A 12,221-nucleotide genomic window follows, 5' to 3' on the forward strand; every position below is an offset into this window, starting at 1 on the left:
AAAAAAAAAAAAAAAAAAAAAAAAAAAAAAAAAAGAAAAAAAACAAACAAAAGAAGAAACGAGGCACCCTTCCTATCTCTCGCACCCGTCTAAAATCTAATCAAAGACTCCCAAACTTCTCTATCATTTCTTTGGAATAATTTTATATATAATTATAAAGTATGTAAATATTACATAATTATTTAAAAAAAATTATTATTAAAAAATTAATTTTTTTATATAGATCTTATATTTTATTCATTACTTTGAAAAATAATTAAATAACAGTTTCACAATTCACGATTATAAATATCTTTTATCTTCTTTCCCTTTCCTTCGTTTTTCAACACGCAAGGCACCATTATGAAAACCAAGGCACCATTCTTGAAGCCAAGCCAAGGCACTCTCATCCCTGCTCCTCCCTCATTTCTTTATAAAACCAATCATCCCGTCTGAAAATCAAGGCTCCATTCTTGAAGCAGTGCGGCATAGCTCCATTTCCAGCTCCATTCCCGCCTCCCTCACTTTCCCATGATGGTGACTGAGAGATTTGATGACTCCATTATTTTCCTCCAATTGTGTTTTTTTCTTTTTTTTAACATGGTGGTAGCCACAATATCACTCGGTGGAGGCATTTGGTAGAAGAATTCGGTGGGAGTAACATTTTTCTATAATTTTTTTAGACGAGCCAATTTCTATACTCGTAAAACTTTGAGAAATTTTTTTTAAAAAACTTTGAATTATAAAACGTTGATTTTAATAATGAAATCCTAGACAAGGACGTATATTGCTAAGACTTTATAATTTAGAATGTAACTTTATGAGATTATGAAAAGCACTTGAGAAGAAAAAAGGATTATGTTTGAGATATAAAGGAGGACTACTCAAATCAAGTGCATGATCTTGTGCATGATTTGCTTGATTTTGATCTTGTGCTTGATTTGAGTAGTCCTCCTTTATATGAGAGGCATGTTGTGAGAATCTTGACTCATAAATCACACAAAAAAATAGGGGTGTAAATGTGTCGAATTCATGCGAGTAGTGCGTAATCAAGTTTTGTTTGTTTAGGCTTCGTTTGGAACGTAAAATCATCTCAATTCATCTCAACTCATCATTATAATTTTTTCAAATCCCAATACAAAATATAATAAATAATTCAATTTTTTCAAATCTTAAAATAATAACAATAATAAATAATAACATTCTAATAATATTTTATCATCCCAACTCAACTCAACTCAACTCAGTTCAACATTCAATCACATCCAAATCTTTACTCAAATAAGAGTTGAGCTCGCTTGAGTTTACCACCGAATAACATTATTTTTATAGAAACTCCATCTATTATTCGAGCATGTTCAGTTTGTTCACAAAGTACTTAATTCTCACAAAATAGATTACTTATATCATATTGGAAAACTTTTTTTTATAAATTCTGACCAAAAAACTTTGAGCTTTTATAAATATCTATATATAGTTTGTGTTTGTGTGTGTGTATATATATATATATATATATTAATGACTATAATAATTCGGATTCAGTTATAGACAAAGCTGGAAGTGCGCGTGTGACCTCCACACACCACTACACAGAGGACTCTGTTGTCGCCACATACAGCATTTATGGGGTCAGCGATCTCTGTAGCTTTAAGATTGACGGTCCGGCACACTCCTAGCATGGCATGTGTCCTCCACATGCCATTACAGCCTATTTGCTCAGTGTTTTTTCAATTTTCAATGTATTTCAAGTTTTTATTTTATTGTATTTCTATTTTTTTGATTTTTCCTGTATTTTCTATTTTGTTGCTTGTGTTAGGTAAAAATAAAAAGGAATAGGCTATTGAGCTTGTTGTCTATAGCAAGAGATGGTTTTCTTGCTCATCTTTTGAAGGATGGAGTTGGTTGTCCCTCTCCTTTGGAGGGTGGGAGATGATCATCTTGTTTTCACATAGTGTTATATTCTCTAACAAATTGGGATTGAATCTCTATTTTTATAGAGTCTCATATTTCAAAAGGTTTTATCATTAGAGAACTTATAAAAGTTAAAACAATGTCCGCTATAAAGAAATTTGTGTGCAAGAAAGTTTCAAACAGATGAGTAGTTTGCCTTGTAATTTAGTTTTTCTTGTATTTATCAGTCACAACTGTAATTTCGATTTCATTAAATGAAATGAAGTCATATTTCTCATTAAAAAAAAAAAAATCTATGATTCACGCAAAATGCAAGGTATTAAGATAATGATTTCTTCTTATATTTTAAATGCTTAAGATATTCTTATTATAAAGTTAAAAAAATAATAAAAAAATAATAATTATTTGACTTTATATTAGTCAAGTCAAATTTTATACGAATTATATTATTAAGCAATCGATTATAATTCTGTATTCACACAACTCATTTATTAAAATAATCGAGCTAACCTCGAATTTATCTATAAGTATACTTACTCTATTCATATATCGACGATCACCAACTAAAAGCATACATGGTGCGGTCGCCAAAAATTCTAAAAGGAAGTTAGAAAAACTCAATCAAAAAGTATAGATAGGATAGGTTTACACTCATTGATTCGAATTTAAAGATTAATTTGCCAACAGCATGTCGTCTGTTGGCACAAGACCCACATTTTTAAAATAGAGATCATGGATTCAACTCCATCGAAAGTTTTAGGAAACCCACGATATAAAATGAGAAATGCTAAGCCTATAATTATAATTATAATTTTTTTTCTTCTAAAACTACCTAACTTGAACCAATATGTTATATTGTAAACCTTTTATTACAAAATTAATACGTCTTTCATCCAAATTAATTAAGTAACTTTTTTTTTTACTAATAGTTTTCTCTATTGGTTAATTCGACTAAGGTTAGTTTGGATTCAGAAATCATCTCATCTCATCATCATAATTTTTTTAAATTTTCACACAAAATATAATAAACAATTCAAAATTTTCAAATCACAAAATAATAATAATATTAAAAATAATATTCTAATAATATTTTATTTAACTCATCTAATAAGAAACTACAATAATTCTATATGAGGAACTGTTAAATCTATCTATTTATCAATAAGGCATTCTATGCATATATGAAAGAAGGTGAGTTTACAATTTTGGATAAATTATATTCTAACTTTTAATTAGAAATTGATTTTATGCATTTAGAATGAAAAATACATAATATATAAAGAGATTTTGTGAAAAAAAAAAACTTACAAACTGACTGGATATATTTTACGTTCTATTATAAATTTATTTTTATTATAAAATAAATATAACGTCTAATATTAGAATCGTGTTACACTCATCAAAGGTGTAGCTCGAGAATGGATCCGATAAAACCATTTGATTTTCTTTTTAGATTATATTTGTCAGGAAAAGTAGAAGTAAAGTAGCCCTCACGTTAATATATCCGTATGCGCAATAAAGACTCGAGGGTACTTCTTGAGCATGATCATAAACACAGCAACGGCTAAAGCTGCGTTTGGATTGAATTTAGCTCAATTAATTTTGAATAAATAATAATAGGTTGAGTAATAAAATGAGTTATATCAGATCTATTTAAATTGAGTTTAAAATATATTTAGAAATTAAGATAAATTTAATATTTTTTTATAAAAAATTAAAAAAAATTATGAGTCTCACGTATAAAGATATTTTAAGTTAAAAAAAATTATAAGTTCTATGTATAAGAAAGTTTTGAGTTAGGATGAGTTTAGTAATTTAAAAATTAAATGTTTAAATTAGACTGAATTTAGTTTAAAATTAGACTAAACTTAATTTAAAATTAAACTGAACTCAATTGATCTGAATTTGATAACAAATGCAGCCTAAAAATAATGCACCCACAGTAATGCCCTTTCATCCGACTCTATAAATTATTTATGGCTGTATGCAGAGATGTATCTAAGGGCCCTCCCTAAAATTTATGGAAAAAATAGGAGTTGTTTTTGGTAATTTTTTTACAAAATTTTAAATACATGTTTTTAATATCCTCAAATGTTCTTTTTATTAATAATGACCCCTCGAAAAAACCTTTAAGCCTAGCTGACGGCCTGACTCCCTTGATTTAAATCCTAACTTGGGAAGAGAGTCAAGAGAATACTCGAGACGTGTTAGGATGTGTAAATTATGCGTATGAAAAAAAAAGTTGGACCAATCATTAAAAAGTGAGTTTTTTTATGAGTATCAAAATTGTTCATTTTAAAAAAAATATATATGCAAAATTGCCCATTTTAAAATTGTATAAATCATTTTGTATTTAAATATATTATTTTTTGTGCGTTTGGTGGGAGGGAAGAGTCGAAAAAAGAAAATGTGAGTTCTACACCCGTTTAATTTTCCAAAAAGGAAGAGAACTCAGATTTTCTTTTTCTAACTTTTTCAAAAGTGGTTGGAAAATTGTTAATATGCAGTAATTTGACTATAAGATCGACATTGAAATCTTCGGTAATTGACTCGTAACAGTGATCATATATAAATTGAATAATGATATTTAAAGAGGATAAAATATCTTAAGCTTAATAATCAGTCCAGCCCATTAAAGAGTCATCACTAGAAAACAAAAGAATGAGAGAGAGATAAGAAAAGAGAAAGTGTGGAAAAGAAGAAAGGGACGAAAAAGAAGAAAAGTAAGTCAGGCATGCCAACAAGAAGTGAAATAAAGCTACAATCCTTCACAAGTCACAACTCCCAAGGCCAAGGATAAAAAAAGGATCATACTAGATATTGGTAAACAACTCTCAACAGACTCAACAACTGATGAAGTAGTTCCTACAACGTAGGAGTAGGATATGGTGATCCTGTATTTGAATTATAAATTTTTAAGTTAGTGATTGTAGTTTGAATTTTAAATACTCAATGATATCTAGAACGGAAGCAATATATTAGGACTTCTGTTATACCAGCAACTTATATAAACATAGCAATGTATACGTTCATAAGTGTGGAAAAGTAGAGTTTTTCAAATATGCTAGTTATCTTGTATTCTACATGGTATCAGATTGAGCCATTTGACCCACGTCCTTCCATGTCCTCTCTTTCCTCAACTATGTTAGACACATCTCCTACTACTGTTCCATCTCTTATTACCCTATCGACCATCAATGTCACCAAGCTTTCTCGTGAAAATTATCATGTTTGGAAAGCTCAACTTTTACCTTTTTTCCATGGCCAAGGACTCTTAGGCTACATTGACAGCACCACCACCATCCCTGCTACTCAACTCCAAGTTGTCAATTCTGAAACCAACGACATCTCTACTATCCCTAACCCTCTCTATTAACAATGGCTACGTCAAGATGCTATTGTTCTTGCTATTCTTTTCTTTACTATTACTGAGACCATCTTAGTACAAGTTGTTTTCACACACGACTTCTACTAGTGTATGGCACGCCCTGGAAACGTCCTTCTCCTCTCAATCACGAGCTCGTATTATTCAGTATGTACTGATCTTGCTACTGCTCACAAGGGTGCCCTCTCTGCTATTGATTATTTTATGCAAATTAAATGTTACGATGATGAACTGGCCATTGCTGGTCAACCACTTGCATGTGATGAGATAATCACATACCTCCTTGCTGGTCTCGGTCATGACTATGATCCCTTTATCACTATTATTTCTGCTCGCAAGGATCTTGTTACTCTAGAAGAAGTTTGCTCTCTCTTTCTAACAACAGAGTCACGATTGTCTCATACTAATCAGTCATTACCACAGGCATCTGTCAATGTAGCTACTCGACAGAATCACCCAAATTCTTTCTGTGGTCGTGGTAATTATAAAGGCAGGGGGCGAGGTTTTTGTGATAACTCTCAACAACTTCATTTTTCTGGACGCAGTCAATCCACTTGTAATGCTATTATCTGTCAAGTCTGTGGCAAACCAAGCCACACAGTAAGAAAATGCTTCCATCAGTTTGACATCACCTACGCTGCAAATACTGATCAGCGCAATACATTAGCATTGGTGGCTTCGAGTTCTTCATCATCTGCACCTGATTGGCACCCTGACACTGGTGCAACTCATCACCTCACCAACGATATAGCCAACCTCAATTTACAGAATGAAGATTATGATGGTGCTGATCAAATACATGTAGGCAATGGTGCAGGTTTGCGAATTTCTAAAATTAGTTCTACCTCTCTTTCTGTTTCTGCCAAACCGTTCATCCTAAATCAAGTTTTACTCGTTTTTGAAATCCAAAAAAACTTAGTTTCCGTTCAACAATTTTGTCAAGACAATAATGTTTACTTTGAGTTTCACCATGATTGTTTTGTTGTTAAGGATTACTTGGGGAGACTCCTTCATCGAAGGGCTTTTAAAGATGGATTATATTCGTTCTCTCGCTCAACGGCCTCTCTTCACCCTCATTGTTTCTCTGCAATTCGTGCTTCCTACCAGTTGTGGCATCAACGTCTTGGTCATGCTTCTCCTCCTATCGTTCACCAAGCCTTCACATTTCCTGTTGCAAATAAAGACATCCAGTATGCTCCGATTGCCAAAATGCTAAAAGTTGTGCTCTCCCATTTAGATCCCATCATCACAACTCCAAGTTCCCTCTTGATTTAGTTTATAGAGACGTATGGGGTCCAGCATCTGTTCTTTACGTATGGGGTCTAGCATCTATTCTTTCCAACTCTAGTTGTCGTTATTATGTCTCATTTTTAGATGATTGCACTAAATTTTTGTAGCTTTTCCCACTCAACTTAAAGTCTGATGTTGCATCTCTTTTTTTCCAATTTTAGTCTTACGTTGAATGACTCTTTGAGCAAAAAATAAAAATGTTCCAATCTGATTGGGGCGGTGAGTTTCGTGCATTAACGACTCATTTTAAAAATACTGGTATTCAACATAAAATTGCTTGTCCACACACCCATCAACAGATGGGTGCAATTGAACGGAGACATAAACAAATTGTAGAAATCGGCTTATACATGATATCACATTCACGTCTACCTCAACAATTTTGGGAAGATGCTTTTCTTACAGCCGCTTATTTGATAAATCGATTTCCTACACCTATCTTACAAAATAAGTCGCCATTTCAAATTGTCTTCCAACGTAAACCAGATTATCACTTTCTAAAAGTATTTGAGTGTGCATGCTGGCCTTACTTACGTCCCTTCAATAAACACAAAATTGACTTTCGATCCAAAACATGCATTTTCATAGGATACAGTCTAAATCATCATGGTTATAAATGTTTGGATCTCGCAACAGGTAAAATCTATGTCTCCCGTCACGTTATCTTTGATGAAAAATCATTTCTGTATGAAAAGCCACCTACTATCGAATCCAACGACACTTCTAATACAGTTTCCTTATCAACTTCCATCACTGCTGCCTCCTCTTTTTCTTTTCCTATTTTATCGTTTGCAGGTACCTTGCAAACTACATCACGACCTCTACCAATTTGTGCACCACCATCGGTATCGGTTCATCCCCAAGTTGAGGCTCCTACATCCAGTTAGCTTCATGTTCCTCCAAGTGACAATCAGCAAGTGACCAATGAGACCTCTAGTTCAATACAACCCAGATGCCAGAATACAAATGCCATGACTACACGGTCCAATAATAACATCAGGAAACCTAAACAAATATCCGATGGCAGTATCTTCTACCCTCTTCCCAGAGCATTACTCACTGCAGTAACACAAGAAAACCATGAACCCTCTTGCTATACTGAAGCAGCAAAACACCTTCATTGGCGTGCTACCATGAATTTGGAGTTTGATGTGTTACTCAAAAACTATACATGGGACTTAGTTCCTCCTGATCCTCATGCTAATGTCGTCGGCTACAGATGGATCTTTAAAATCAAGCAATGTGCCGATGGTAGTGTCGAGCGCTACAAAGCGCAACTGGTGGCCAAAGGATACCATCAACAACATGGTGTTGACTATCACGAAACTTACAGCCCCGTAATCAAACCAACAATTGTCCGTCTTGTACTATCGATTGCAGTCTCTAGAGGGTGGTGCCTTCATCAGATCGATATACAAAACGCTTTTCTACACGGGTCACTACATGAAGAGGTTTTTATGGTTCAACCTCCAGGATTCCAACACCCACAATATCCAAATCATTTGTGTAAACTTAAACGTTCTTTGTATGGTCTGTGCCAAGCCCCTGGACAGTGGTTTTCTCGCTTGGCAGATGATCTCCTGTAGCTTGGCTTTGTTGACAGTAAGGCTGATTCTTCTTTATTCATTTATCGTTCTCAATCTTATATTATATTCTTCCTCATCTACGTAGATGATATAATTATTACTGTATCAGATACACAACTTGTCAACCAATTAATTACTAATTTACACAAAGAGTTTGCAGTCAAAGATCTGGAAAATTTATCTTATTTTCTGGGAGTTGAAGCTCTACATTTTGTGGATGGAATTTATTTGACATAGCACAAATATGTAGCCAATCTATTGAAGAGGTCTAAAATCGATCGTTGTAAACAGTGTGTTACTCCTATAACCACTACCTCGCATCTATCCGTAAATGATGAAGGTGACTTTAAGGATCCATTTCTATATTGAAGTATAGTTGGAGGGTTGCAATATTTATCTTTCACAATGCCTGATATTGCTTACTCCGTTCATTGGGTAAGCAAATTCATGCATAAACCGAAAGTGTCGCATTGGCAGATAGTAAAAGGAATTCTCAGATTCTTAAAACACACGATTTCGCATGGTCTATTCATTTCAACTCAAAATTCACTATAGTTTCAGGCCTTCTTGGATGCCGACTGGGCAGGTGATTGTGATGATAGAAGATTGGTGGGTGCTTACTGCATTCTCCTTGGATAGAATCCAGTCTCTTGGAGTTGCAAACAGCAGAACACAGTGGCAAGAAGCAGCACTGAAGCAGAGTATAAAGCTCTGGCAAACACTGCTACCGAACTTCAGTGGTTACAATCTCTCACGTTAGAACTTGGATTTCAGATGGTTAATCCTCCAGTGTTATGGTGCGACAATATCAGGGTGACTTATCTGACTGCAAACCCTGTCTTTCATGCACGAACAAAGCACATTGAAATAGATTTCCACTTTGTACGTGATCTTGTCGCAAATAAAAAGATCCTAGTTCAATTCATCTCCAGCCGAGATCAACTAGCGGATCTTCTCACCAAACCACTAGTAGCTACTCGATTTAGATTGTTGTCTTCCAATCTCAGTGTCTGAGATATTCCCCTGAGATTGAGGGGGCGTATTGGCGAACAACTCTCAACAGACTCAACAACTGCTTAAGTAGTTCCTACAACGTAGGAGTAGGATATGGTGATCCTGTATTTGAATTATAAAATTTTAAGTTAGTGATTGTAGTTTGAATTTTAAATACTCAACGATAGCTAGAACATAATCAATAGATTAGGACTTCTGTTATACCAACAACTTATATAAACACAACAATGTATACATTTATAAGTGTGGAAAAATAGAGTTTTTCAAATCTGCTAGTTATCTTGTATTCTACACTAGACGAGGAGGGTGGCTTTGACTGGACTACTTATTCAGCTTCTTAAACCTCACAACAAGAGCTCTAGTGTGAATATCTCCTATAGCAAATAGATTGCCGATTTCTATTATACAAGGATAAATGAGTGACTACGAGAGATTGTAAAAGAAGCATATTATAATGGATTTCCTCTCCTCAAATGCTCGTGGATATAAGCATTATGCTGAACTACGTAAATATGTGTGCTCAATCTCTTTATTTTTCCTGCATTTACTTCTTATTCATCGCTATTGATATACGAACCGACACCGTACAACCTCATCAGACTACTTCCGAGGGCTTCAGACCATATCGATTGAGACCCAAATCGTAACAGCGGGCCGAGAATGAGTATTTCTCTAATTTCGGCCTATTGTGCATTTTTTCGACATTAATAATATTTGTGCTCATTTTAATCATCATAATTTTTCTTTTCATTTATCTGTCTATTTGTAAGAAAATCATTTTTTTTAGATATGTAATTTTGTTGTCTTTTTCTTTCTTTCTTCCTTTCTTTTATTTTCCATCCAAATATTTGGAAACAAAATGTAGGAAAAAAGTTTTCCACTAGTAAAGACCAGGCTAGCTACCACTGAGGGTGGTGACTTGTAGTCCATGAGTTTGGCAGTGAGCACAAGGTCCTGGTGTCGAATCTAGTAATAGGAAGCGTTCAAGATTATTAGTTACCCGTTGGCTCATGGATCATTGATGCCCTCATGGGGCTGGGGTCAGGCTATGGTGCAAATTCGACTTGTAGGGAGCACCTGCAATTCTCGCCGTCTAGACTCCTCCTATCTAGCTCCCTAGCGGGTTGAGTGTTATTATGGTTACGTCCTAATAGAAAAGCCATCTCTAGTCCCCCCCTCTAACCCTTTTATTGCCAAGAAAAAAAACAGATAATTTATTAACAATATTAATTATTGGCAAGTAATTTGAGGCCAAAATCCTTAATTTATTCACTTACTATTTAGACTTGCTATTTTATTCATTCAAAGAAATTGAAAAAATCAGTGCTAGTTTTTTTCTTTTTCGCAAGTAGTATTTAACGGGCATGAGATTTGAGAGTGATATCATGTGCCGATTACCATATTCGAAAATGCTTAATTCTAAAATTGCATTTAAAAAAAAGTATTCTAACTAAATTGACAATAAAAATAATATACACAAAACTGTTTTACAATAAAATATTATTGTTTTAATTATTAAATTCAAAAAATAATATTTATGGAAAGAACTGTATAAAAGTCTTAAAATAGTTGTATCTTCCCGACAACAAAAATGAAACATAAACAATTGAAAAACTTTGAAATTAGTTTTTCATAGGAAGATGGGAAATATCTTTTTTAATTGCTAGATTAAATAGGAAAATACTTTATTAACTTTGATGCTCTCAATTAGTTTTGCATTTAAAAAAGAGAAAAAATATTTATAACTGTAAATTGTACAATCGTCATGTAATCGCTTTAAAAAATGAATAAAATATGAGACGTACATAAAAAAAAAATTAATTTTTTAAAAGTAGACCCTATTATTTTTTAAAACGATTACGCGGTGTTTAATAGTGGATAAATGAATGAATAATCTCAACTTATCTCATCATTACAATTTTTATAAATTTTATATAAAATATAATAAACAATTCAACTTTTTCAAAAAAGTGGGTCTACTATTAAAAAATTCTTAACTAAATTGACAACATTTACTTTTGTTGTGTTTCTCATTTGAGAACTGCAACTAATACAGAGAGATTACACAAAAATAAATTTACAAACTGACGTAGTTTTACATGATCAGTTATATCTACTTTATAATAAAAATAATTTTACAATATGACGTAATACATCAAGGTATATTAATTTACAGATTTATTTTTGTATAATATCTTTATGACTAAAAGATTTATCTTCTAATTTATTTCAAGGCACGAGTTTAAGATTTGCGATATTATAGAATAAGGGGGCAATTAATAATTATATCCATTTTGAAAAAGGAAAAACGCATGAAAGATATTGTAATTCTCTACCTATAACTCATTATCACTATCTTTAGTAAAAAAAAAAACTCATTATCACTATATTTAGAAATTCCAAAGGTTGAAAGAGACTAAAACATTAGCCTACGTCATACTTGATATTTTTGTCAAAACTATAAGCATATATAACCGCACAAGTGGTAAAAGATTAGTGAATTTTAAAAGTGACAAGAAATTATAAAAGAAAATACAAGAGAGAGAGAGTTTTTTTAGTTAGATGGATTGAAAAGGATGTTAATTTAAGAAGCCACTTGTTGTTAGCATACTTTTGAGTTATTATTATTTTTTTAAATTAAGGTTAGGTTTGTATAATGAGATGAGATGAATGTTAAAATTTGAATTAAATATTGTTAGAATATTATTTTTTAATATTATTATTATTTTAAAATTTAAAAAATTTAAAAAATTTAAATTTTTTATTATATTTTATATGAAAATTTGTAAAAATTACAATAATAAGATGAGATGAGATAGATTGAGAGCATTCAATCATTTGTCCATCCCTTTCTTTAGATTCATTTCTTAGAGTGATTTTATAATTTATTATATGAATTTTAAACTTATCTATTTCTTTTAAAGAGAGTACGTGAAATTTATATACTATATGAATGTATAAATGTTTTCCTTGAAAGAATCTCCTAGACAAACTTAAGACAAATTTATGAGGAGAATTTCAAATTGTGATTTTTATATTTGAGAATCCTAAGTTCT

This window comes from Juglans regia, chromosome 7, assembly GCF_001411555.2.
Source record: "Juglans regia cultivar Chandler chromosome 7, Walnut 2.0, whole genome shotgun sequence".
In the NCBI taxonomy this organism is placed as follows: Eukaryota; Viridiplantae; Streptophyta; class Magnoliopsida; order Fagales; family Juglandaceae; genus Juglans; species Juglans regia.